The sequence below is a fragment of the Pristiophorus japonicus genome, chromosome 17, assembly GCF_044704955.1.
Source record: "Pristiophorus japonicus isolate sPriJap1 chromosome 17, sPriJap1.hap1, whole genome shotgun sequence".
NCBI classification, from domain to species: Eukaryota; Metazoa; Chordata; class Chondrichthyes; family Pristiophoridae; genus Pristiophorus; species Pristiophorus japonicus.
In genome coordinates this window covers 64,245,016-64,272,241 of record NC_091993.1, presented here as the reverse complement: position 1 = coordinate 64,272,241, position 27,226 = coordinate 64,245,016, and the positions used below count along the sequence as shown (strand labels likewise).

The 27,226-nt window shown below is 48.4% G+C and overlaps 1 long non-coding RNA gene across 2 annotated transcripts; it reads right to left on the bottom strand.

Moving 5' to 3' along the window:
* Positions 1-2,786: 2,786 nt before the first annotated feature.
* LOC139228191 (uncharacterized) lies at positions 2,787-25,788 on the bottom strand. Of its 2 annotated transcripts, XR_011587520.1 has the most exons (4): positions 25,708-25,788; positions 21,504-21,621; positions 11,289-11,468; positions 2,787-3,306 (listed from the first exon to the last, which is right to left on the bottom strand). It is a non-coding gene; the product is annotated as an uncharacterized lncRNA (long non-coding RNA). The 2 variants fall into 2 exon arrangements; XR_011587519.1 differs by lacking the exon at positions 11,289-11,468.
* Between the last annotated feature and the right edge of the window lie 1,438 nt (positions 25,789-27,226).

The following is a 27,226-nucleotide window of genomic DNA, read 5'->3' as shown; positions in this document are numbered from 1 at the left end:
TTGTTTGCTGTTGTCATCATGCATTCACTCTGCCTGACTGTGCATTCATTACCAAGGTTTTGTACTTGTTTAAAACAATGCTCTCTGCACACCCTCCTTTTTCTGTCCTTTTTCTCAACAGTCTCAAGCACAGACCTTCATCCACATGTCTTCAGTCCTCCCTTTAATATCTCTCATGTACCTACATTGGTAGACATTTCCATAGCAATGCGAGACAACGTACATAATCCAGCCAAATCTTTACACACTATATATGGGAAGGGTACATACAAATTCATATTAAGGTGCATATAAATACACATTATGGCTCCTTATCACTACGTAACATTGTCTTATTAAAATCCCTCTGCCATCGCTTTTGTTTGCGGGCCCGAATTTACAATATCCATTCCGTCATTAGCAAAATAATACATGCCTCCTGTACCCACATCAACAACCATGAACACAATCACAGCCATGGAGCCACTTCAATTCTATTGATTCCTAAATTTTGTAACCCACTCCACCAGCTGGGTGCGTCATCCAATACTGATAGGATTATCTTGTCATTTTGTTTATTCTTTCCTTTGATCACCTGGAACACTTTCTGCACACCTTGAATCTGAATCATCAATTCCGATAAATTTTTGTTAACCCAAGGTAGCTCATATCCAAATTTATCACGGAAGAAGCCTTAATGCACATAGATTTCTGCACCAACAGGGGGAGGAGAGTTTTATTGTCAATTTTCAGCACTCGTTGAGGTTTGATACATATAGTCCCGTTCCCTACATCACAAGTAGTAACATTACGCTGCCCATACCGATAGTGTGTGTTGGTTGTTAGACAATAGATAGCTGTGCCTTTGTACATCACATTGGTATAAGCCTGCCTTCTTGCAGCTGTTAGTTGGCACTCATATTTAGAAATTCATGTAACATTAAAGCCACACAGAGTCTCGTTGTTCATGAGCATGTCATACATGCACATCGCAGTCGGCCCCTGGACTTTACACAGATCCAAATTAACTGGATGCAATGACCCATTGGGCCGAAATTTCAGCCCTCGCCGGGTCTGTACGAAGTGCGCAGGGACCCGGCAAGGCTTCACAAAAGCTGGTTTTCTGGGCGTGATGCACATGCGCTGAAAACCAGCTTTTCCAATCTGTCAAGATTTCTCTTGACAGATCCTCCTCATCCCTGCAGGAAGGACATTTGCGCAGGACAGATTGGGCTATGTGCCCAACTCATGCCCAGCAAATGTCCTTCAAATTTTTATGCCTGGTAAAAGCAGGTGCATAGCTTACTTTTACCAGCGTAAGAGTTTTAAAACATATAAAAATTAAATTTTAAAACTTATTTTTATATTAAAAACCCTGTCCATTAAGTATTTATTTTTAACACTGTTAAAACACACAAAAAATTCCCAAAAATACATTTTCTTTCTAAAACATTTATACATTTAATTCCAATTAATTTTAAATATGTGAGGTGTTTTATTTATTTATTATGCTGTGTTTCGGTGTTTTAGGGTTTTTCTCATTGATAGTAATGGGAGTTCGTACAAACAGAGCTCCCATTTTTATCAATGAGAATACTACATGGTGATTGGTGGTCCAGGCCCACATAACTCCAGCTTGTACGTACGTATGTGAAAGATATCTCCCCATGCGCTGCACAGCGAATCGAGGCCTCCGACAGGAATTACCACGTTCCTCCGGGATCACCAGATATTTTTGTAGATTTTTTTCGGGTCGAAGGCGTTCCTATGAAGGAAGCCTCCAACTGCAATTTTCCCCCCATTGTGTTTTATCACATACTTAGGTGGGTTTGTGTACTTGAACACAATTCCATCTCGGCTAAAACCAATTATTAGTCACCGTGTGTACCCTTGTCAGGACCCATGGTTCGGTCAGTATTAGCATCTATATAACTATTCCATTGGTGAGAGGCTTCATGCAAAACTGCAAGGTTTCTTAACTGTTATGTCATGAGGTTAGACTCGTACCATTGGGCTGCCTGTAGGTGTTCGTCCAATACCCACATTGGGACCCTTCCCTTAGCTATCTTACCCAGATTGCTCTGGGTGTCTTGAAGTATCCAAGAACTCAACATTACGCACGCATCATTCATAGCCGCCTCATCGGACGCGTTTCGATCTCCTCAAGTGAGGTAATTTATGGTTCAAACGTGCATTTCCAATTGTTGGACTATTTCGATCATATGTATCGTGAGTACCACCTCTGTATCTAGCTGTTGTGACCCTATGTTCCACTGGTTGCTTAATGCCCGTTGTACCTTGGTCCTCAATTGACCCAATTCACTGTCTACATTTACTATATCTCTCATTTGAACCCATCCTATGGCCAAATTCCAGGTGGTTATTCCACAAGCTGGATATATTGATGATTAATTCTCTTTCATCTAACGACATTGTTTAACATAACTATCTCATCGGGATCCAACATCAATCCATTGTGGAATAATATTTTGACCACATGGAATTTGGCCATAGGATGTGTCCAAATAAGAGATATAGTAAATTTAGACAGTCAATTGGACCAATTGAGGATCAAGGTACAATAGGCATTAAGCAACATAGGGTCACAACAGCTAGATGCAGAGGTGGTACTCACGGTACATATGATTGAGACAGTCCAACAATTGGAAATGCATGCTCGAGCCATAAACTACCTCACTAGAAGAGATCGAAATGCGTCCGATGAGGCAGCTATGAATGATGTGTGCATAATGTTGAGTCCTTGGATACTTCAAGACACACAGAGCAATCTGGAAATAGAGCACCCATCTTTCTCTCCCAGCAATTCTTCCACCCTTCCCGGACTAATTGAATTCTCAGTCAAGGATAATTAGGACAGTCGGTCATGTCCCTTGTCCAAATACTTTCTACATGTCTATATCCCGGTGTGATTCCTTGGCCAGAAATTTCACCCAACAATAACTCACCCTATCTGGTAATATGGTGCAATCAATTCCTCCGGCCTTCCTCAAGTGCATAGCTTGAGTCCCTTGGCCTGAGGCAAATCTTAACTCTCGGATGGACAACCAACTATTCTCAATTGAGCACTTTAGGCAAATCCTCTGTCCCTCCTCCATCTCTTGGGTGGCAACCATTATGTTCCAACCTACGCAATTTAGAGTTTTCTTTTTCGTAGTTTGCTGTTTCTCATCAATCTTTATAAACTTCGTGTCTCAACTAGTAATGTTTCCATTGGTGTTGCCTCTTGGTTTCGCAGATTCCTGATACAGTTTTATTCCATGGCTACGCACCACAGCGTTTAAGAGTAGTAGTGTTCTCCACATGTTCCTGTAACATACAACGCACCATAGATTATTTGCATTCATCACTATTACTCTCAATATTTTACTTCTCTTTCCTCCAGCCATCTCCTGGCCACTTCCAGGGTCCTGGAGGAGACCACGTCTTCTGAGGTTTTGGGGTTCGGTTGCTTCTCCTGTGAGGCACCGACTGCCAGCGAACTGGGGATGGGAGCGACGACATGGGCCGAAGCAACAATTTAGGTATTGGGATTACTAGGTTGTTTTGGTCTTCATCCCACAAGGTAGATTCCCAATCCACCCCCTCCCTCAACATCCTGAGACTCCTCACCGTTTCATTTAAATCTCCCTCTCCCCCTACTTCGCGTCGCTTCCTCTGATTGATATGGAACCTGTCATGTATGTACATACTGTTTGTAGCCACCAGATGATGTCATTCCTGAAGGCCACTGAGCAGCACGCACATGGTGCTGCTCTGGTATAAAAGGCCAGCCATTTTGTGAGTCAGGCACTTTGGGCCAAAATAAAGCAGAAGCAAAGTTGTACTTTGCTTCGTTAAACAGTACTCAGTTTGTACCTTTATTGCATACATAACATTTGACGACGAGAATACAAGATCCTTTGTTTGCAAAATGAGCACGATTGGATTTTTAGACGATTCGTGGAGGGAGAAGATTGGGCAGACTTTGTGAGCCGTTTGACTCAGTACTTCGTGGCCAACAAAATATAGGGGGTCGACAATGCAGTTCGGCGCCGGGCCGTGTTCCTCACTGTGTGCGGTTCAAAGATCTACGGTCTGATAAAGAATCTACTCATACCTAGTGATCCAACAGAGAAAACGTACGAGGAGTTGTGTACATTGGTACGGGAGCATCTTAAGCCAGACGATGGCATCATCATCTCGAGATACAGGTTTTATACACACGTTCAATCGGAGGGCCAGAGCGTGGCGGAATTCGTTGCCGACCTGAGACGTCTAGCGGGACCGTGCAAGTTCGGGACGGTGTTGGCAGACATGCTGCGGGACTTCTTTATTATCGGTATCAACCACGAGGTGATCCTGCGCAAACTTCTGGCGGTGGAGGACTTGGATGTAAACAGGGCCATCCAGATCACTCAATCATGTATGACAACGGACAGAAGTCTAAAGCAAATATCGATGAAGAACTGAACCTCAGCAAGTACTGTAAATGCGATTGATTCGGCGTTTGGCAGATCGGCACATGGCAGGGCCTATCCAGCAGCGTTCGCGAAATCTGTGGCTGCCCAAAGTCCATCAGCGAGAATGTATCCACCTTCTCCTTGTTGGCGTTGTGGGAAAATCATCGGCACCAGCAGTGCCAATTTAAGCAATATAGTTGCAAATGCTGTCTGAGAGTGGGGCATCTCCAGCGCAAGTGTTCGCAGATGAGCAAGCGAACTGTGACACACCACATGGAGGATGAGAGCCAGACTAGCGCGGATCCGGATATGCAATCCGAGATGCCAGAGGAGGAACTGTATGGACTGTACTCTATCATAACCAAGTGTAAACCAATTTTGATTAATGTGAAGTTTAACGGAATACCGGTATCGATGGAACTGAACTAAGGGGTAAGTCAATCGATCATGAATGAGAGGGCATTTAATAAGCTGTGGGATACTAAGACTGTGAGGCCCAGGCTGAGCCCTGTTAATGCCAAGCTGCGCACGCACACCAAAGAACTGATAAAGGTGATTGGCAGTGCACAAATTAATGTGTCGTATAACGGTGCGGTTCACGAGTTACCGCTGTGGATTGTTCCAGGCAATGGCCCAACGCTGCTCGGCAGGAGCTGGTTGGAGAAAATCAGATGCGACTGGAACAACATAAAGGCGTTGTCATCAGAGGAAGATACATGTGGCCAAGTATTGAGCAAGTTCCCCTCGCTGTTCGAACCGGGTATCGGCAACTTCAGGGGAGCCAAGGTGAAGATCCACGTGGACTCAGATGCCAGACCCGTCCATCATAAAGCTCGGGCAGTGCCGTATATAATGAGGGAGAAGGTTGAAATTGAACTGGACAGACTCCAGCGTGAAAGGATCATATCACCGGTCAAATTTAATAAATGGGCCAGCCCCATTGTTCCTGTGCTGAAAAGTGATGTCACAGTCAGAATCTGTGGAGACTGCAAAGCTACAATCAACAGGGTTTCGAAACAAGATCTGTCATGTATGTAACACCACTGTATTACTGTATACACTCAACCTTGATGCACACCTTGACCACAAGGGGTGAACTTGTGGGAGACACTCCTTACCTGGTCACACAGGTATGAAAAGGGAGGTCCCTCGCAGGGTCATGGTCTTTGGAGTCCTGTAAATAAAGAGAGCAGGTCACAGAGTGTCCTTGTCCCCAGAATGTGCCTCGTGTGGTTTCATGCTGTAGAGTAAGGACTTTACAAGATCAATACCCATTACCGAAGGCTGATGACTTGTTTGCGACACTAGCCGGAGGGAAGTCATTCACAAAACTGGACTTGACGTAGGCCTATATGATGCAGGAGTTCGTCGAGACATCAAAGAGGCTTACGTGCATTAACACGCACAAAGGACTTTTTATTTACCACGGGTGCCCGTTTGGAATTCGCTCGGCTGCAGCAATATTCCAGAGGAATATGGAAAGTCGACTGAAGTCCATTCCCAGAACCGTCATGTTCCAAGATGACATCCCGATCACCGGTCGTGAGTCCAAGGAACATCTGAACAACCTGGAAGAGGTTCTACTGCGTTTGGACAGAGAGGGACTCAGACTTAAACGCCCGAAGTGCGTCTTCATTGTACCGGAGGTCGAATTCCTCGGGTGGAAAATTGCCGCTGATGGCATCAGTTCTACTGACGTGAAAACCAAAGCCATCAAGAATGCACTCAAGCCGCAGAACGTGATGGAGCTGCATTCGTTCCTGGGTCTACTCAACTACTTTGGTAACTTCCTACCTAAATTGAGCACCTTACTTGAACCACTGCACATGCTATTGAGAAAAGGCAACAACTGGGTGTGGGGCGCATTGCAAGACAGAGCCTTCGAGAAAGCCACCAATCTGCTTTGCTCGAACAAGCTGCTGGTACATTATGACCCATGTAAATGTTTAATTTTGGCCTGTGATGCATCGTCATATGGAATTGGGTGAGTACTCCAACAAACCAATGAGTCAGGGAAACTTCAACCTGTCACGTATGCATCCAAAAGTTTGTCTAAAGCAGAAAAAGCCTACAGCATGGTAGAAAAAGAAGCTTTAGCATGTCTGTACGGTGTTAAAAAGATGCATCAATACATGTTCAGTCTGAGGTTCGAATTAGAGACCGATCACAAGCCGTTCTTTTCCGAGAGCAAATGTACCAATACCAATGCTCCATCCCGCATCCAAAGGTGGGCGTGACATTATCTGCCTTTGATTATGTCATTCGCCACAGAACTGGTACAGAGAATTGTGCCGATGCTTTGAGTCGGTTGCCGTTGCCCACACTGGAGGTGGAAACACCACAACCAGCAGATTTAATGTTAATCATGGATACTTTTGAGAGTGAAGGTACCCTTGTCACGGCTCAACAAGTTAAGACCTGGACCAGCCAGTGTTATATATGTGGACTTGTATTTACTCTGTACAGCCACCAGAAGGCTCATCCCCTGGAGTCCCAAAGATCCCCATAATCCCTCGGGAGCAGAAGTATTTAAGGAGGCTTCACAGGTTGGAGAGGCAGTCTGGAGACCTGCAATAAAAGACTATGGTTACACTTTACTTTGAGCTCACAGTGTTCAGTCTGACTACAACTGGCGATGAGATACAGATAGCGAACCCAAAGATGCAGAGAACAGTGGGCAGCCTGGAGAAATTCTTGGAGGGAGATGATTGGGAAACATTCATGGAGCGACTCGACCAATACTTCGTCGCCAACAAGCTAGATGGGGAAGGGAGCACTGCCAAACAAAGGGCGATCCTCCTCACCGTCTGTGGGGCACCAACGTATGGCCTCATGAAGAATCTGCTCACTCCAGCGAAACCCACGGAGAAATCGTACGACGATTTGTGCACGCTGGTCCGAGGGCATTTGAACCCGAAGGAAAGCGTTCTGATGGCGAGATACCAGTTCTATACCTACAAAAGGTCTAAAGGCAAGGAAGTGGCGAGTTATGTCGCCGAGCTTAGACGCCTTGCAGAACATTGCGAATTTGAAGGACATTTGGAGCATATGCTCAGAGACTTTTTCGTACTTGGCATTGGCCACAAAATCATACTTCGTAAACTTTTGACTGTAGAGACCCCAACCTTGAGTAAGGCCACAGCGATAGCCCAGGCGTTCATTGCCACCAGTGACAATATAAAGCAAATCACTCAGCACACAAGTGCTGCTACAAGTACTGTGAGCAAAGTGGTGTTGTTTTCGAATCGTAACGTATAGGGCAGGTCACACATACCTGCAGCTGCATGTCCGCAGATGACTCAGAGTGCACCAGCAAGGGTGATGAATGCAAGGCCATTAATACCTTGTTGGCGCTGCGGAGGTGATCATCGTTTCCATTAATGCCGCTTCAAAGGGTACGTTTGCAAGGGCTGTGGAACAATGGGACACCTCCAACGAGTGTGCAGGTGAGCTGCAAAGCCTGTTAAACCTGCAAACTACCATGCTGCAGAGGAGAACAGATCCATGGAGGATCACGATGAACTAGAGCCTCAGATAGAGGAGTCAGAGGTACATGGGGTGCACACATTCACCACGAATTGTCCCCCGATAATGCTGAACATTGAACTAAATAGACTCCCGGTGTCAATGGAGATGGACACGGGCGCGAGCCTGTCCACCATGGGCAAAAAGACTTTCGAAAGGTTGTGGTGCAACAAGGCTTCAAGGCCAGTCTTAACTCCAGTTCGCACGAAACTAAGAACTTACACTAAAGAACTGATTCCTGTAATCGGCAGTGCTACCGTAAAGGTCTCCTACGATGGAGCGGTGCACAAGCTACCACTCTGGGTGGTACCGGGCGATGGTCCCATGCTGCTCGGCAGGAGCTGGGAAAGATATGCTGGAACTGGGACGACGTCTGAGCGTTATCACTCACTGACGACACTTCGTATGCCCAGGTCTTAAACAAATTTCCTTCGCTGTTCGAACCAGGCATCGGGAAATTCCAAGGAGCAAAAGTGCAGATCCACCTAATTCCGGGGGCACGACGCACACATCACAAGGCGAGAGCAGTATCGCACATGATGAGAGAAAGGGTAGAGATCGAGCTAGACCAGCTGCAAAGAGAGGGCATCATTTCACCGATCAAGTTCAGCGAGTGGGTCAGTCCTATTGTCCCAGTCCTCAAGGGAGACGGCACCGTCAGAATCTGTGGTGATTACAAAGTAACTATCAATTGTTTCTCTCTGCATGACCAATACCCACTACCAAAGGCAGACGACCTCTTTGCAACGCTGGCGGGAGGAAAGACATTCACAAAGCTGGATCTGACTTCAGCCTACATGACACAGGAACTGGAGGAATCATCGAAGGCCCTCACCTGCATCAACACGCACAAAGGTCTTTTTGTTTATACCGTTTGGAATCCGATCAGCGGCGGCGATATTCCACAGAAACATGGAAAGTTTACTGAAGTTAGTCCCGCACACTGTGGTCTTCAAGGACGACATCTTCGTCACAGGTCGGAACACAGTCGAGCACCTGCAGAACTTAGAGGAGGTTCTTAGTCGACTCAACCGCGTGGGTCTCAGGTTAAATCGGTAGAAGTGCATTTTCCTGGCACCTGAAGTGGAGTTCCTGGGAAGGAAGATTGCGGCAGACGGCATCAGGCCCACTAACGCGAAGACACAGGCAATCGAGAACGCACCGAGGCCACAGAACGTGACGGAGCTGCGGTCGTTTCTGGGACTCTTGAACTACTTTGGTAATTTCTTACCGGGTCTCAGCACACTGCTAGAATCACTACATGTCTTACTACGAAAAGGGGGCGAATGGGTTTGGGGCAAAAGCCAAGAAAATGCTTTTGTAAAAGCGAAAAAATTGCTTGTGTTGTAAGCGTTTGATACTAGCATGTGATGCGTCATCATATGGCGTCGGGTGTGTATTGCACCAAGCTAATGATTTCGGGAAACTGCAACCGGTTGCTTATGCATCCAGGAGTCTGTCTAAGGTTGAGAGAGCCTACAGCATGATTGAAAAAGAAGCGTTAGTGTGTGTCCATGGGGTAAAGAAAATGCATCAATACCTGTTTGGGCTAAAATTCGAATTGGAAACTGACCATAAGCCACTTATATCCCTGTTTTCTGAGAGTAAAGGGATATATACCAACGCATTGGACCGTATCCAGAGATGGGCGCTCACGTTGTCCGCATACAACTACGCCATCCGCCACAGGCCAGGCACAGAAAACTGCGCCGATGCTCTCAGTAGAATGCCATTGCACACCGCGGGGGTGGAAATAGCGCAGCCCGCAGATCTAGCCATGGTTATGGAAGCATTTGAGAGTGAGAAATCACCCGTCACTGCCTGGCAGATCAAAACCTGGACAAGCCAGGACCCCTTATTATCTCTAGTCAAAAGCTGTGTGCTTCACGGGAGCTGGTCCAGTGTCCCAGTGGAAATGCAGGAAGAGACAAAGCCGTTCTAGCGGCGCCAAGATAAAATGTCTATGCAGGCAGACTGCCTTCTGTGGGGTAATCGAGTAGTGGTTCCCAAGAAGGGCAGAGACACCTTCATCAATGACCTCCACAGTACCCACCCAGGCATCATAATGATGAAAGCGATAGCCAGATCCCACGTGTGGTGGCCCGGTATCGATTTGGACTTCACAGATGTAATACATGCTCGCAGTTAAGCAATGCACCCAGGGAGGCGCCGCTAAGTTTATGGTCATGGCCCTCCAAACCGTGGTCTAGGGTACACGTCGACTATGCAGGCCCGTTCTTGGGTAAAATGTTCCTTGTGGTTGTAGACGCGTATTCCAAGTGGATTGAATGTGAGATAATGTCGGATAATGAAAGCCTGCGGGCCATGTTTGCCAAACACGGCCTAACCGATGTCCTGGTGAGCAACAATGGGCTATGTTTTACCAGTGCTGAGTTGAAAGAATTCATGACCCGTAACAGGATCAAACATGTCACATCCGTTTAAACCAGCTTCCAATGGTCAGGCAGAGAGAGCAGTGCAAACCATCAAGCAAGGCTTGAAGAGGATAACTGAAGGCTCACTGCAAATTCGCCTATCCCGACTCCTGCTTCGCTACCGCACGAGACCCCACTCACTCACTGGGATCCCACCTGCTGAACTGCTCATGAAAAGAGCACTTAAGACAAGGCTCTCGTTAGTTCACCCTGATCTACATGAACAGATAGAGAGCAGGCGGCTTTAACAAAGTGCATACCATGATAGCGCAAATGTGTCACGCAAGATTGAAATCAATGATCCTGTATTTGTATTAAATTATGGACAAGGTCCCAAGTGGCTTCCCGGTACTGTCATGGCCAAAGAGGGGAGCAAGTGTTTCGGGTCAAACTTTCAAATGGACTCATTCACCAGAAACACTTGGACCAAATCAAACTCAGATTCACGGACTATCCTGAGCAACCTATCTTGGACCCTACCTTTTTTGATCCAACATACACACCATGGATGACCACGAAGCAGAACCCATCATCCACAACAGCCCAGCAGACCCAACACACCAGGCAGCCCAACAAAGCCAGCTGCACAGCAGCCCAGCCAGGGCCCAACAAATGATTCAACAACACCAGCTTTTGCACCGAGACGATCAACCAGGGCAAGAAGGACCCCAGATCGACTCACATTGTAAATAGTTACACTATTGACTTTGGCGGAGGAGTGCTGTTATATATGTGGACTTGTATTTACTCTGTACAGCCACCAGAGGGCTCATCCCCTGGAGTCCCAATGGATCCCATAATCCCTTGGGAACACAGGTATTTAAGGAGGCTTCACAGGTTAGAGAGGCACTCTGGAGACCTGCAACAAAAGACTAAGGTCACACTTTACCTTGAGCTCATAATGTTCAGTCTGACTCTTTCTCCATACACAACAGCCAGGATCCAATATAAGGGGATTGGTCTGCCATACCTAAGCAAATGTGCGAGGAGGCCAAACCGTACATTCATCGCAAGGACGGACTGTCTATTCAAGCAGATTGCATATTGTGGGGAAATCGAGTTGTAATGCCTAAGAAAGGGAGAGAGAAGATTGTGTGTGAGTTACACAGCACACATCCTGGAAGAGTGATTGATACGTTCATAGTAAAGGATGAAACTGAGATCTGTGTACAATGAGCAAGTGTGACCTTAGCTCCTTTAATAAGACTCCAGAGTGCAGGTACCTCGTGAGTGGCCTGCTTATATACTGGGATCCCTTGGGATTCCAACAGGTAGGCCCTCTGGTGGTAGTGTAATACAGGTTACAAGGGGTTAAATACATAACATCACTCCCCCGTGAAGTCAATAGTACACTTATTTACCAGGTGAGACAACCTGGGGCTTTTCGCTCCCTTGTCGATCGTCTCGGTACAAATGCGGATGTGGGTGAGTTGGTTCGTTTTTCACTGGGCTGTTGGGCAGCCGGCCTTGCTGGGCTGCTGGGGATGATGAGTTCGGCTTCATGGTCAACCATGATGTCAGTTGTCACTTGTGTGTGTTGGAGGGTCAAAGTTAGTGGTGTCTTCTTCGGGTTGTTCATAGCTGTTGGTGAACCGCAATTTGATTTGGTCCAAATGTTTTCTGCACGTTAGTCTGTTGGCAATTTGACCTGAAACACGCTACTCCCCTCTTTGGCTATGACCGTGCCAGTGAGACATTTGGGACCATGTCCATAGTTGAGTGCAAACACAGGATCATTGATCTCAATATCGCGTGACAAATTTGTTGATGCCGCCTGCCCTCCATGTGATCATGGAGATCAGGGTGGACAAGAGAGAGCCTTGTTTTGAGCGCCCTTTTCATGAGAACTCCAGTGAGTGAGTGGGGTCTGGTGCGGTAGCTGAGCAACACACGGGATAGTCGGGCCTGCAGGGAACCTTCTGACACGCGTTTCAGGATTTGCTTGATGGTCTGAACTGCGCTTTCTGCCTGGCCGTTGGATGCGGGCTTGAACGGGGCAGATGTGACGTGTTTGATCCCATTGCGGGTCATGAATTCCTTGAATTCAGCACTGGTGAAACTTGGCCATTGTCGCTGACTAGGACATCAGGCAGGCCGTGCGTGGCAAACATGGTTCGTAGGCTTTCAATAGTGGTCGTGGATGTGCTTCCAGACATTATTGCACATTTAATCCATTTTGAGTAATCATCCACGACAACCAAAAACATTTTGCCTAGAAATGGGCCCACATGGATCCTTGACCACGGTTTGGAGTGCCACGACCACAAACTTAGTGGTGCCTCTCTGGGTGCTTTGCTCAGCTGAGAGCAAGTGTTGCACTGGCGCACACATTACTCTAAATCTGAGTCAATGCCGGGCCACCACACATGGGATCTGGCTATTGCGTTTATCATTACAATGCCTGGGTGCGTGCTGTGCAGTTCACAAATGAACGTATCTCTGCCTTTCTTGGGCAAGACCACACGATTGCCCCACAACACAGAGTCCGCCTGCAGGGACATTTCGTCTTTGCGCCTGTGGAACAATTGACTCCTGCATCTCCACTGGGATGCTGGACCAACTCCCATGGAGGACACAGTTTTTTACCAAGGACGGTCCAGGTCCTGATCTGGCTGGCTGTTACGGGGGACTTTTCGTTTTCGAATTCATCCATTACCATGAGTAAGTCCGCTGGCTGTGCCATTTCCACCCCGGTGGTGGGCAATGGCAGCCGACTGAGAGCATCTGCATAGTTCTCTGTGCCCGGTCTGTGGCGGATTACATATTTGTATGCCTACAGCGTGACCGCCCACCTTTGGATGCAGGCAGAGGCATTGGTGTTAATCCCTTTGCTCTCAGAGAACAGCGATATGAGCGGCTTGTGGTCAGCTTCAAGCCCAAACTTGAGGCCAAATAAGTACTGGGGCATTTTCTTTACCCTGTAAACGCACGTCAGAGCCTCTTTTTCAATCATGCTGTAGGCGCTTTCGGCCTTGGACAAACTCCTGGACGCATAAGTGACCGGTTGCAAAATCCCCGATTCGTTAGCCTGTTGTAACACACACCTGACCCCGTATGACGACGCATCGCAAGCTAACACTAATCTTTTACAAGGGTCATACAGGACAAGCAGTTTGTTTGAACACAACAGATTTCTGGATTTCTTAAAGGCAGCCTCTTGTGAATTCCCCCATACCCAGTCGTCTCCCTTGCGCAGTAGCGCATGTAGGGCTTCTAGCAGGGTGCTTAACCCAGGTAGGAAATTACCGAAATAGTTAACGAGTCCCAGGAACGACCGCAGCTCCGTCACATTCTGTGGTCTCGGCGTGTTCTTGGTGTCGGTGGGTCTGACGCCGTTTGCTGCAATTCTTCTTCCCAAGAACTCGACCTCCTGCGCCAGGAAAACACACTTCGAGCGTTTCAACCTGAGCCCCACGCGATCCAACCGACTAAGAACCTCTTCCAGATTCTTCAAGTGTTCGATGGTGTACCGACCTGTAACCAGTATATCATCCTGGAAAACTACGGTGCGAGGAACCGACTTTAGCAGGCTTTCCATGTTCCGTTGGAAGATTGCCGCGGCCGACCGAATCCTGAACGGGCATCTGTTATAGATGAACAGACCTTTGTGCGTGTTGATGCAGGTGAGGCTTTTCGAAGACTCCTCCAGCTCCTGCGTCATGTAGGCCGAGGTCAGGTCCAGCTTGGTGAACGTCTTCCTTCCAGCCAGGGTCGCAAATAGGTCATCTGCCTTGGGTAGTGGGTACTGGTCCTGCAGCGAAAAACGGTTAATCGTTACTTTATAGTCCCCACAAATTCTGTCCGTGCCGTCCTCTTTAAGTACCGGGACAATTGGACTGGCCCACTCGTTGAATTCCACCGGCACGATGATGCCTTCTCGCTGCAGCCTGTCCAGCTCAATTTCCACTTTCTCATGCATCATATATGGTACCGCCCATGCCTTGTGGTGGATGGGTCGCGTATCGGGAACCAAATGAATCTGCACTTTCGCCCCCGAGAAGCTTCCAATGCCTGGCTCGAACAACGATGGAAACCTGCTCAGAACCTGGGTACATGAGGCGTCGTCAACGGACAAAAGCGCTCAGATGTCGTCCCAGTTCCATCAGATTTTCCCCAGCCAGCTTCTGCCAAACAACGTGGGGCCATCCCCTAACACAATCCACAGCGGGAGTTCGTGTACTGCTCCATCATAGGAGACTTTGACTTCAGCACTGCCAATTATCAGGATTAGTTCCTTGGTGTAAGTCCTTAGTTTGGTGTGAATGGGTTTGAGCTTGGGCCTGTGTGTCTTCTTTCCTCACAGCCTGTCAAAGGCCTTTTTACTCATTATGGACTGACTTGCCCCCGTGTCCAGTTCCATAGATACTGGAATTCCGTTCAGTTCAACTTTGAACATTATTGGTGGGCATTTCGTGATGAACGTGTGTACCCCGAACACTTCTACCTCCTCGGTACGAGTCTCCAATTCAGCCTGATCCACAGTGGATCGATCTTCCTCTGCAACGTGGTGGTTTGCAGGGTTTGCAGCTCGCCTGCACATTCGCTGGAGGTGTCCCATTGTTCTGCATCCATGCATGCATAGTGCTTGAAGCGGCATTGATGGGGCCGATGATCACCTCCACAACACCAACAAGGTGTTAACTGCCTCGCATTAATGATTGATGACGGACTCTAGGTCATCTGAGGTCGGGCAGCAGCAGCCGGCGTATACGTTCTGCCATGTATATTTCTGCTCGAAGACGACATTACTTTGTGCACAGTACTAGCCGAAACATCTTTACTCTGTGAAATCTGTTTGGTGTTGTCGCTGGTGGACATAAATGCCTGGGCTATCGTTATGGCTTTACTTAGATTCGGAGTTTCAACAACAACAGTCTGCGAAGGATTACCTCATGGCCAATGCCCAGTACAAAAAAGCCTCTAAGCATTTGTTCTAGGAATCTCTCAAATTCACAATGTCTTGCGAGGCGCCTTAGTTCGGCGACATAGCTTGCCACTTCCTGGCCCTCCGACCGTTGACACGTGTACAACTGATATCTTGCCATCAAAATGCTTTCCTTAGGATTTAGGTGCTCCCGGACCAGCGTACACAATTCTTCGTAGGATTTCTCTGTTGGTTTTGCCGGAGCCAGGAGATTCTTCATGAGGCCATAGGTTGTTGCCCCACAGACAGTTAGGAGGATCGCCCTTCGTTTGGCAGCATTTTCGTCCCCTTCCAGCTCGTTGGCCACAAAGTATTGGTCGAGTCTTTCCACGAAGGCCTCCCAATCGTCCCCTTCTGAGAACTTCTCCAGGATACCAACTGTTTTTTGCATTTTCGCATGGTTGTTTGTTACCTCGTCGCCAATTGATACGTTCACAGTAAAGGATGAAACCCCCTGAGTACTGTGTGTAATGAGCAAGTGTGACCTTAGCTCCTTTAATAAGACCCCAGAGTGCAGGTACCTCGTGGGTGGCCTGCTTATATACCATGCTCCCAAGGAAAGCTGGGAATTGATTCTGAACTGGAAGCATTTGTGCATCAGTGCAACACCTGTATGCAGCTCAGCAAAGTGCCAGCGGAATCGCCGCTGAGTCTGTGGTCATGGCCATCCAAACCTTGGTCCAGGATCCATGTAGATTTTGCAGGTCCCTTCCTGGGCAAGATGTTTTTAGTGGTGGTGGATGCTTATTTGAAGTGGATGGAATGCATAATCATGTCATCCAGTACATCCACAGCAATCATAGAGAATCTCAATGTCATGTTCGCAACACATGATCTGCCTGACATAGTGGTGTGCGACAATGGTGCTTCACCAGTCAGGAGTTTCAGGAGTTTGTAAAACTTAATGTCATAAAACATGTAAGATCAGCGCCGTTCAAGTCTGCGTCCAATGGGCAAGCAGAACGTGCAGTACAAATTATCAAGCAAAGCATGAGGAGAGTAACGCAAGGGTCATTTTGTCTTGCATACTGCTGAGTTACAGGACATGACCCTACATACTCACAGAGGTCTCGCCTGCTGAACTCATGATGAAAAGAGGTCTTAAGACCAAGTTATCTCTTGTACACCTGGATTTAAGTAATCATGTTGAATACAGAAGACAGTCAACAAGGGTACCACGATCGCGCAACTGCGTCACGCGAGATTTCTGTTAATGATCCTGTATATGTGTAGAATTATGATCAGGGTCCCAAATGGATCGCTGGTATGGTCATGGCCAAGGAGGGCAACAGAGTATTTGATGTTAAGCTCAAGGATGGGCAAACTTGCAGGAAAAACATGGATTAAACAAAGCTGAGACACACAGACGAGCCAGAGCAGTCGGATGAAGAAACCGTCGGCGACCAACCAACCTACCAGCAGCCTTCAGTGGACTCAAGGGTCATCAGTGAAGCCGGAATTTCCATCACGGACTTGTTCAATAAAAATAGACTTACAATTCCTGACATGGCCGCTGCCACCCCCAACAAGTCAGCCATCCAGCCACCAACCACAACAGACCCCGCACATTCACCTAAGGCCAGAATCGAACTGACGGTCAACCCGGGAGTGTAAAGCACTGGACTGTCTCAACCTGTGAAAGACTGTGAGAAGATCTCAGAGGAGCATATTGTCATATATGTTCATGCTGTTTGTAACCACCAGATGGTGTCATTGCTGGAGACCACTGAGCAGCACGCACATGGTGCTGCTCAGATATAAAAGGCCAGCCATTTTGTGAGTCAGACACTTTGGGCCAAAATAAAGCAGAAGCAAGGTTGTACCTTGCTTAGTTAAACATGTTATGTATTTAACCCTTTGTAACCTGCATCACACCTGACTACCAGAGGGCCCACCTGTTGGAGTCCCAAGGGATCCCAGCAGGCCATCCACAAGGTACCTTCACTCTGGAATCTTAATAAAGGAGCAAAGGTCACACTTGCTCATTACACACAGTACTCAGTCTCACCATTTATTATGAGTGTAACAATTGGCGATGAGGTAATGAACAACCGCGTCAAAATGTAAAAAACAATCGGCATCCTGGAGAAGTTCTCAGAAGGGGACGATTGGGAGGCCTTCATGGAGAGACTCAACCAATACTTTGTGGCCAATGAGCTAGAAGGGGATGAGAATGCCACCAAACGAAGGGCAATCCTCCTAACTGTCTGTGGGGCAACAACCTATGGCCTCATGAAGAATCTCCTGGCCCCGGCAAAACCAACAGAGAAATCCTACGAAGAATTGTGTACACTGGTCCGGGAGCACCTAAATCCTAAGGAAAGCATTTTGATAGCGAGATATTGGTTCTACACGTGTCAACGATCGGAGGGCCAGGAAGTGGCGAGCTATGTCGCCGAACTAAGGCGCCTCGCAGGACATTGTGAGTTTGAGGGATTCCTAGAACAAATGCTCAGAGACTTTTTTGTACTGGCCATCGGACATGAGACAATCCTTCGTAAACTGTTGACTGTAGAAACTCCGAATCTGAGTAAAGCCATAATGATAGCCCAGGCATTTATGTCCACCAGCGACACCAAGCAGATTACGCAGAACAACGAAGTTTCGGCCAGTACTGTGCGTAAAGTAACGTCGGTTTTGAGCAGAAATGTATATGGCAGAACGTACACGCCGGCTGCTGTGGCCCGACCTCAATTGACCCAGAGTCCGCCATCATCTGTTAATGTGAGGCAGTTAACACCCTTTTGGTGCTGCGGGGGTGATCATCGGCCCCATCAATGCCGCTTTAAGCACTATGTGTGCAATGTTGCAGAACAATGGGACACCTCCAACGAATGTGCAGGCGAGCTGCAAACCCTGAAAATCCTGAAAACCACCACGTTGCAGAGGAAGATCAATCCGCAGTGGATCAGACTGAATTGGAACTGAGGAGGCAGAAGTGTATGAGGTACACTCGTTCACAATAAAATGCCCACCAATAATGTTGAAAGTTGAACTGAACGGCATTCCAGTATCTATGGAACTGGACACGGGGGCAAGTCAGTCCATAATGAGTAAAAAGGCCTTTGACAGGCTGTGGGGAAAGAAGACACACAGGCCCAAGCTCAACCCCATTCACACCAAACTAAGGACTTACACCAAGGAACTAATCCCTGTAATTGGCAGTGCTGAAGTCAAAGTCTCCTATGATGGAGCAGTACACGAACTCCCGCTGTGGATTGTGCCAGGGGATGGCCCCACGTTGTTTGGCAGAAGCTGGCTGGGGAAAATCTGATGGAACTGGGACGACATCTGAGCGCTTTTGTCCGTTGACGACGCCTCATGTACCCAGATTCTCAGCAAGTTCCCATCGAGCCAGGTATTGGAAGCTATTCGGGGGGTGAAATTGCAAATCCATTTGGTTCCCGGTACGCGACCCATCCACCACAAGGCTTGGGCGGTACCGTACATGATGCGTGGAAAAAGTGGAAATCGGGCTGGACAGACTGCAATGTGAAGGCCTCATCGCGCCGGTGGAATTCAATGACTGGGCCAGTCCAGTTGTCCTGGTACTCAAGGAGGATGGTATAGTTAGAATTTATGGGGACTATAAAGTAACAATTAACCGTTTTTCGCTGCTGGACCAGTACCCGCTACCCAAGGCAGATGACCTATTTGCGACCCTGCCTGGAGGGAAGACACTCACCAAGCTGGTCCTGACCTTGGCCTACATGACGCAGGAGCTGGAGGAGTCTTCGAAAGGCCTCACCTGCATCAACACACACAAAGGTCTGTTTATCTATAACCGGTGCCCATTTGGGATTCGGTCGGCCGGATCAATCTTCCAGCGGAACATGGAGAGCCTGCTAAAGTCAGTTCCTTGCACTGTGGTCTTCCAGGACGACGTATTGGTTACAGGTCGGGACACCATGGATCACTTGAAGAATCTGAAGCAGGTTCTTAGTCGGTTGGATCGCGTGGGGCTCAGGTTGAAACGCTCGAAGTGTATATTCCTGGCACAGCCAGCGGATTTGCTCATGGTCATGGAGGCATTTGAGAACGAGAAGTCCCTCGTTACGGCCCGCCAGATCAGGACCTGGACCAGCCAGGATCCTTTACTGTCCTTGGTAAAAAAACTGTGTCCTCCATGGGAGCTGGTCTAGTGTCCCAGTGAAGATGCAGGAAGCGATTAAGCCTTTCCACAGATGCAAAGACAAGTTGTCCCTGCAGGTGGACTGTCTTTTGTGGGGCAATCGCGAGGTCTTGCCCAAGAAAGGCAGAGACACATTTATTTACAAACTGCAAACACCCACCCAGGCATCGTAATGATGAAAGTCATAGCCAGATCTCACATGTGCTGGCCTGTTATAGACTCAGATTTAGAGTCATGGGTGCGACAGTGCAACACTTACTCTCAGTTGAGCAATGCAGAGAGGCACCGCTAAGTTTGTGGTCATGGCCACCCAAGCTCTGGTCGTGGATACATGTAGACTATGCGGGCCCATACCTAGGCAAAATGTTTTTGGTTGGACACTTACTCAAAATGGATTGAATGTGCAATAATGTCTGTAAGCACATCCACGACTACCATTGAAAGCCTACGAGCTATGTTTGCCATGTACGGCTTGCCTGATGTCCTAGTCAGCGACAATGGACTGTGCTTCACCAGTGCTGAATTCAAGGAATTCATGACCCGCAATGGGATCAAACATGTTACATCTGCCCCGTTCAAGCCCGCATCCAACGGCCAGCTTGAAATGTTTGTCAGAAGGCTCACTGCAGACCCGGTTGTCCCAAGTGCTGCTCAGCTACCACACCAGACCCCACTCACTCACCAGGATTTCCCCAGCTGAGCAGCTCATGAAAAGGGCGCTTAAAACAAGGCTCTCTCTTGTCCACCCTGATCTCCGTGATCATGAGGAGGGCAAGCGGCATCAACAAAGCGTGTACCATGGCTGTGCAAATTTGTCACGCGATATTGAGATCAATGATCCTGTGTTTGTGCTCAATTATGGACATGGTTCCAAATGGCTCGCTGGCACGGTCACAGCCAAAGAGGGTGTTTCAGGTCAAACTGATCAATGGACAAACGCACAGAAAACATTTGGATCAAATCAAATTGCAGTTCACCAACAGCTACGAACAACCCGAAGAGAACGCCACCAACTTTGAACTTCCAACACACACACAAGTGGCAACTGACATCATAGTTGACCACGAAACCGAACTCATCATCCCCAGCAGCCCGGCAAAGCCGGTTGCCCAACAGCCCAGTGAAGAATTGACCAACCCAACCACATCAGCACTTGTATCGAGACGATCAAAAAGGGAGCGCAAAGCCCCAGATCGTCTCACTTTGTAAATAAGTGTACTGTTGACTTCACGGGGGAGTGATGTTATGTATTTAACCCTTTGTAATCTGCATCACATCTGATCACCAGGGGGCTCACCTGTTGGAGTCCCAAGGGATCCCAGCATCCCTTGGGAGCACAGTATATAAGCAGGTCACCCACGAGATACCTGCACTCTGGAATCTTAATAAAGGAGCTAAGGTTACACTTGCTCATTACACACAGTACTCAGTCTCACCATTTATTATGAATGTAACAAAACAGCACTCAGTCTGTACCTTTATTGCATACATAACTGAACCACTTGATCCTTTTGGGCAATCATGCGGCTTACACTAGCAGACTGGCTTTGCTGAACGGTCCCTTGTAGAGGGACTCAAAAACACCCACCTGCGCAGTTCCAGACAATAAACTGATCACATTCTTGGTTTTATGAGGTTCTACATTCATCTTATTTTGCAAATATTTTCGTCCTATGTGATGTGCAGTATTAAGGTGAAGTTCTCTCAACAGATCCCATAAAGTTTTGACAAATCGATCTCTGGTTACCTCCCTTTCTTGGGTGGGGGTCAGCATTGGGACCAGCAAATGGGTTGGAGTCCTCATGGGTCACCCTGTGACTAGCTCGTGCGGTGAATACCCGGTGCTTTTGGAGCGAATAGCTCAGATGTTCATCAGTACCAACGGTAATATTTCGTCCCATGATTTTGGGTTGTTCTCTACCCCTTTCCTCAGCCTTTCTTTCAGGGTCCAGTTCATGCGTTCTACTATACCCGAAGACTGGGGGTTATGTGCCATATGCCATTTCCCTTCCACCCCCAGGAGTTGCAGCGTATTTTGCATGACTCACCCTGTAAAATGACTCCCTTGATCTGATTCCACTCCTTTCGGGAGCCCCCATCGGAAAAAAACCTCTTTCACTAGTATTCTATAGATAATGCTGGAAATCTCAGCGGGTCAGGCAGCATCTGTGGAGAGAAAGTAGAGTTAACGTTGCGGGTCGACGACCCTTCATCAGAACTGGAGAGTGTTCGGAAAGAGCACATTCTTAACAAGCACTGAAAGGGGGAGGGGAAGAAAGAACAAAAGGGAAGGTCTGTGATAGGGTGGGAGGCAGGAGAGATTAGAGAGACAAAAGGGATGATGTGTGGTGCCAGAGGACTGGAGGATTGCTAACGTGGTACCTTTGTTTAGAAAAGGATAGACCGAATAATTACAGGCCAGTCAGCCTAACCTCGGTGGTGGGAAAATTATTGGAAAAAATTCTGAGGGACAGAATAAATCTTCATTTGGAAAGACACGGATTATCAAGGACAGTCAGCATGGATTTGTTAATCATCATCATCATCATAGGCAGTCCCTCGAAATCGAGGAAATCTTGCTTCCACTCTAAAAGTGAGTTCTTAGGTGACTGAACAGTCCAATACGGGAATGACAGTCTCTGTCACAGGTGGGACAGACAGTCGTTGAAGGAAAGGGTAAGTGGGGAGTCTGGTTTGCGCACACTCCTTCCGCTGCCTGCACTTGCTTTCTGCATGCTCTCGGCGACAAGACTCGAGGTGCTCAGCATCCTCCCAGATGCTCTTCCTCCACTTAGGGCGGTCTTTGGCCAGGGACTCCCAGGTGTCATTGGGGATGTTGCATTTTATCAAGGAGGCTTTGAGAGTGTCTTGAAATGTTTCCTCCTTGGGCTCGCTTGCTGTGTAGGAGTTCCGAATAGAGCGCTTGCTTTGGGAGTCTTGTGTCAGGCATGCGAACAATGTGGCCCGCTCAACGGAGCTGGTTGAGTGTGGTCAGTACTTCGATGCTGGGGATGTTGGCCTGATCAAGGACGCTAACGTTGGTGCGTCTGTCCTGCTAGGGGATTTGCAGGATCTTGCAGAGACATCCCGCAGCATGCTACCCGCCACTATCTCAGCAAAACCCCAGCCCTGCACGAGATAGAAAAGGCCATCCACCAGCTCAAGAATAACAAGGCAACAGGAGCGGCTGGAATCCCCGCTGAGGCACTAAAGTATGGCAGAGAGGCACTATTGGCACAAATGCATGACCTCATCTCTCTCATCTGGATTTGTTATTGGAAGGTCATTTCTGACTAACTTGATGGAATTTTTTGAGGAGGTAACAAGGAGGGTTTATGCAGGTAGTGTGTTTGATGTAATGAATATGGATTTTAACAAGGCTTTTGATATGGTCCCACATGGCAGACTGGTCACGAAAGTAAAAGCCCATGGGATCCAGGGCAAAGTGGAAAGTCGGATCCAACATTGGAAGCAAAGGGTACTGGTTGATGGGTGTTTTTTTGACTGGAAGGCTGTTTCCAGTGAGGCTCCACAGGGCTCAGTACTAGGTCCCTTGATTTTTGTGGTACATATCAATGATTTAGACTTGAATGTAGGGGGTCTAATTAAGAAGTTTGCAGATGATACTAAAATCGGCTGTGTGGTTGATAATGAAGAAGAAAGCTGTAGACTGCAGGAAGATATCAATGAACTGGTCAGATGGGCAGAACAGTGGCAAATAGAATTCAATCCAGACAGGTGTGAGGTAATGCATTTGGGGAAGTCCAACAAGGCAAGGGAATACACATTAAATGGAACAAAGGGAGCTTGGAGTGCATATCCACGGATCCCTGAAGGTACCAGGCCAGGTAGATATGGTAGTTAAGAAGGTATACGGAATACTTGCCTTTATTAGCTGAGGCATAGAATACAAGAGCAGGGAGGTTATGCTTGAACTGTATAAAACAGTTAGGCCACAGCTAGAGTGCTGCGTGCCATTCTGGTCACCACATTACAGGAAAGATGTGATTGCACTAGAGAGGGTACAGAGGAGATTTATGAGGATGTTGCCTGGACTGGAGAATTTTAGCTATTAGGACAGATTGGATAGGCTGGGTTTGTTTTCTTTGGAACAGAGGGGGCTGAGGGGAGACCTTATTGAGGTGTATAATATTATGAGGGGCCTAGAGAGGTTAGGAAGTACCTATTTCCCTCAGCAGAGGGATCAACAACCAGGGGGCATAGATTTAAAGTAATTGGTAGGAGGTTTAGAAGGGATTTGAGGGGAAATGTCTTCACCCAGAGGGTGGTGGGGTTCTGGAACTCACTGCCTGAAAGGGTGGTCGAGGCAGAAACCGTCACCACATTTAAAGGGTACTTGGATATGCACTTGAAGTGCCGTAACCTACAGGGCTACAGACCAAGAGCTGGAAAGTGGGATTAGGCTGGATAGCTCTTTGTCGGCCGGCGTGGGCATGATGGGCTGAAGTGCCTCCTTCCATGCTGTAAATTTTTATGATTCTATGATGTTCAAAGGAGGAGAAGGTGCCAGAGGAGTAGGGCGACAGACCAAGGTGTGAGTTGGTGGCAGTCTGCACGGGGCAAATGGTGGAAGGTATAGTCAGACGGGGAGGCTTGTAAGACTACAGCATTTTTTCCTTTACATTTTTCTTTTAATAACTGCTTGCAAATTGCTCCAAGGTGGCTAAAACCATGGGCTGACCTGTTTTAGTGACCCACAAGGCTGTACGAATTCAACAGTCTTTCTCATGAGTTCTAACACCTCAGCTGCAAAAGAATTGTCTGGGAACTGTGGAAAAAGATTGTCCAGGAGATAAGAGAATGAAAGACCTATTCATCGTGAGAGATTGTCTCTTTGTTTTAAACCTAGATAATTACGTACACGGTGGAAAGACATCCAGAAAAACAGTATAAGATGGCTGTAACACATGAAGTCAAATACTGCAGTCAAGAGATTGGTAACCTGGTCAGTTACAAAGGGAATCTGGGGGTTAATTACCCATCGTTGCCCACGGCTGGAATTAACTCTGTGTGTGAGTGTCTTTGCTTTCTATTCACCACTTAGGGAATAGGCAATTTTAACTTTAATAAGGTACTTTACGAATAGGATGATGCGGGAAAATCATTAGAAATGATTGTGCATTTGATGCTATCATAAATTGCTTGTATTTCTTTTGATTGTTCTAAGTAAAGATAACTCTGGATGGGGGTGAGTGAAGAAACATCCTGTGTCCGTGTTGTTGGTCTCACAAGTCCGAACTCTAAAATGTAGTTCAAGACAAGATCTTATAGAATAAAGCCTGTCTTTATAAAAGATAAGTCTTATAGGCTTCAGTAAGTGGAAGGTGTCATCACCCATCAGTCAAATGTGAAGGCTATGATGTCGATGCAATCAACCACTATAAGCTTATTGAAGACATTGTGAACAGACATTCCCCTTCGGAGGATGCCAAGAGAGGTATAGAGGGAAGCTGTAGTCTTATCTAAGAGGGAGTCAAGCCTGGGACAGAAGCAGGAGAGTAGGAAGGTGGAGGAGTGCTGAAGGGTTGGGGTAGGAATTTGAGGGGGTGGCGGGGGGGGGGCAGAGTACCTGAGAGGGGTGAAATGAAAGGAGGCATGAAGATGGGAAGAGGGGTCTGGGAGGGATGAAGAGAAAAGAAAACATCTTTGTCCCTTTCGTTCATTGCAGTTCCTGAGAATGCCGCCCGCCCTCAGCGAGTGCAGTGCAGCAGCAGATGCACTGTCACTTGATCTCTCAAACACCAGCTCAGATACTGACACCACACGGACTTTCGATGTTGGAGGATGGATCTGCACGTGGTGACTCACCAGGCACAATAGTGCAGGAGCTCGGGCAAGGGGATAGGACACCACAGGTGCCCGCTCACCTGACTGCAAACTAGTTCTGCTGCAGAGGACTCTGTTACCGATTTTGGTGAGCCGAGCCAGATATCTCTATAAAATGGCCATTTTTATATCCTTTTGTTGCAGGCAGACCCAGCTTTCAATAGTTTTCCTCTCCTCATGGTTTGAGAAGACAGCTGTCTTTGTTATGCTTTCATAGGATTACACAGGATATACCACTCAGAAACAGGTCATTCAGCCCAACCAGTCCATGCCGGCGTTTATGCTCCACTCGAGCCTCCTCCCGTCTTTCCTCATCTAATTCTATCAGCGTAACCCTCTATTCCCTTCTCCCTCATATGCTTGTCTAGCCTCCCCTTAAATGAATCTAATTCCCTTAACTCTAACCTTGTCCTTTGAAAGTGTGGCATATTTTGCACTTGCTCTTCAAGAGTCTGAAGCAATAATATTGTTCCTCCATCTCTCTCCCCCTCTCCCATTGCTTTCCCTCCCCACTGCTTCCTATCCCCTCCCCCTCTCTCTCCCCCTTCCTCCCCTTCTCTCTCCCTCTCCCCCACTCCTCCTTCTCCCCCTCCCTCTCTCTCCCCCCCACCCCTCCCCCCTCTCTCTCTCTCCCACCCCTCCCCCCTCTCTCTCTCTCCCATTCCTTCTCTCCCACCCCCCACTCACTCTCTCCTTCGCCCTCCCCCCTTTCTCCCTCTCGCTCTCTCTCTCCCTCCCCCACCTTTCTCTCTCTCTCCCTCGCCCTCTCTCCTGCTCCACCACTCTCTCTCTCCCCACTCTCTCTCACCCCCCTCCCCTTTCTCCCATCTCTCTCCCCTCCCTCTCTCTCCACCCCTCTCTCTCCCCCTCCCTCTCTTTCCGCCCTCCCTCTCTTTCCTGCTCACTCCCTCTCTCTCTCTCCCCCTCCCTCCCCCTCCCTCCCTTTCTCTCTCCCCCTCCCTCCCTTTCTCTCTCTCCCCCTCCCTCCCTCTCTCTCCCCCTCCCTCCCTTTCTCCCCCTCCCTCCCTTTCTCTCCCTCCCTCCCTTTCTCTCCCCCTCCCTCCCTCCCTTTCTCTCCCCCTCCCTCCCTCCCTTTCTCTCCCCCTCCCTCCCTCCCTTTCTCTCCCCCTCCCTCCCTCTCCCCCTCCCTCCCTCTCCCCCTCCCTCCCTTTCTCTCCCCCTCCCTCCCTTTCTCTCCCCCTCCCTCCCTTTCTCTCCCCCTCCCTCCCTTTCTCTCCCCCTCCCTCCTTCCCTCCCTTTCTCTCCACCTCTCTCCCCCCTCTCTCTCAACCTCCCTCTCTCCCCTTCTCTCTGAACCTCCCTCCCTCCCTCCCTTTCTCTCTCTCTCTCTCTTTCCCACCTTTTGCCTCTCTCTCTCCCCCTCCCCCCTCTATCTCCCTCCATCCTCTTTCCCCCTTCGATCCTCTCTCACTCCCTCTCTCTTCCTCGCCTCCTCCCTCCCCCTCTCTCTCCCTCCCCTGCTCTCTCCCTCCGCATCCCACTCTCTCCCCCTCCCCCTGTCTCTCCCTCCCCCTGTCTCTCCCGCCTCCATCTCTCTGTCCCTCCCCCTCTCACCCTCTCTCTCCCCTGACCCCTCTCTCTTTTCCCACTCTCTCTGTTTCCGCCCGCCCTCCCTCTCTCCGCCTACCTGTCCCTCTCTCTCTCCCTCCCTCCCTCACTCCCCGCTCTCTCTCTCTCCCTCCATCCCTTTTTCTCTCTCCCTCCCTCTCTTTCTCTCTAAGTGCCCCTCCTCTCTCCCTCTCTATCCCCCCTACCTCTCTCTCCCCTTCCCACTCTCTCTCTCCTCTCTTCCCCTCCCCCTTCTCTCCCCCTCTCCCCTTCTCTCTCCCCCTTTCCCCTTCTCTCTCCCTCCCCCCTGCCCCTTCTCACTCTCCCTCCATCTCTCTCGCCCTCCCTTTCTCTC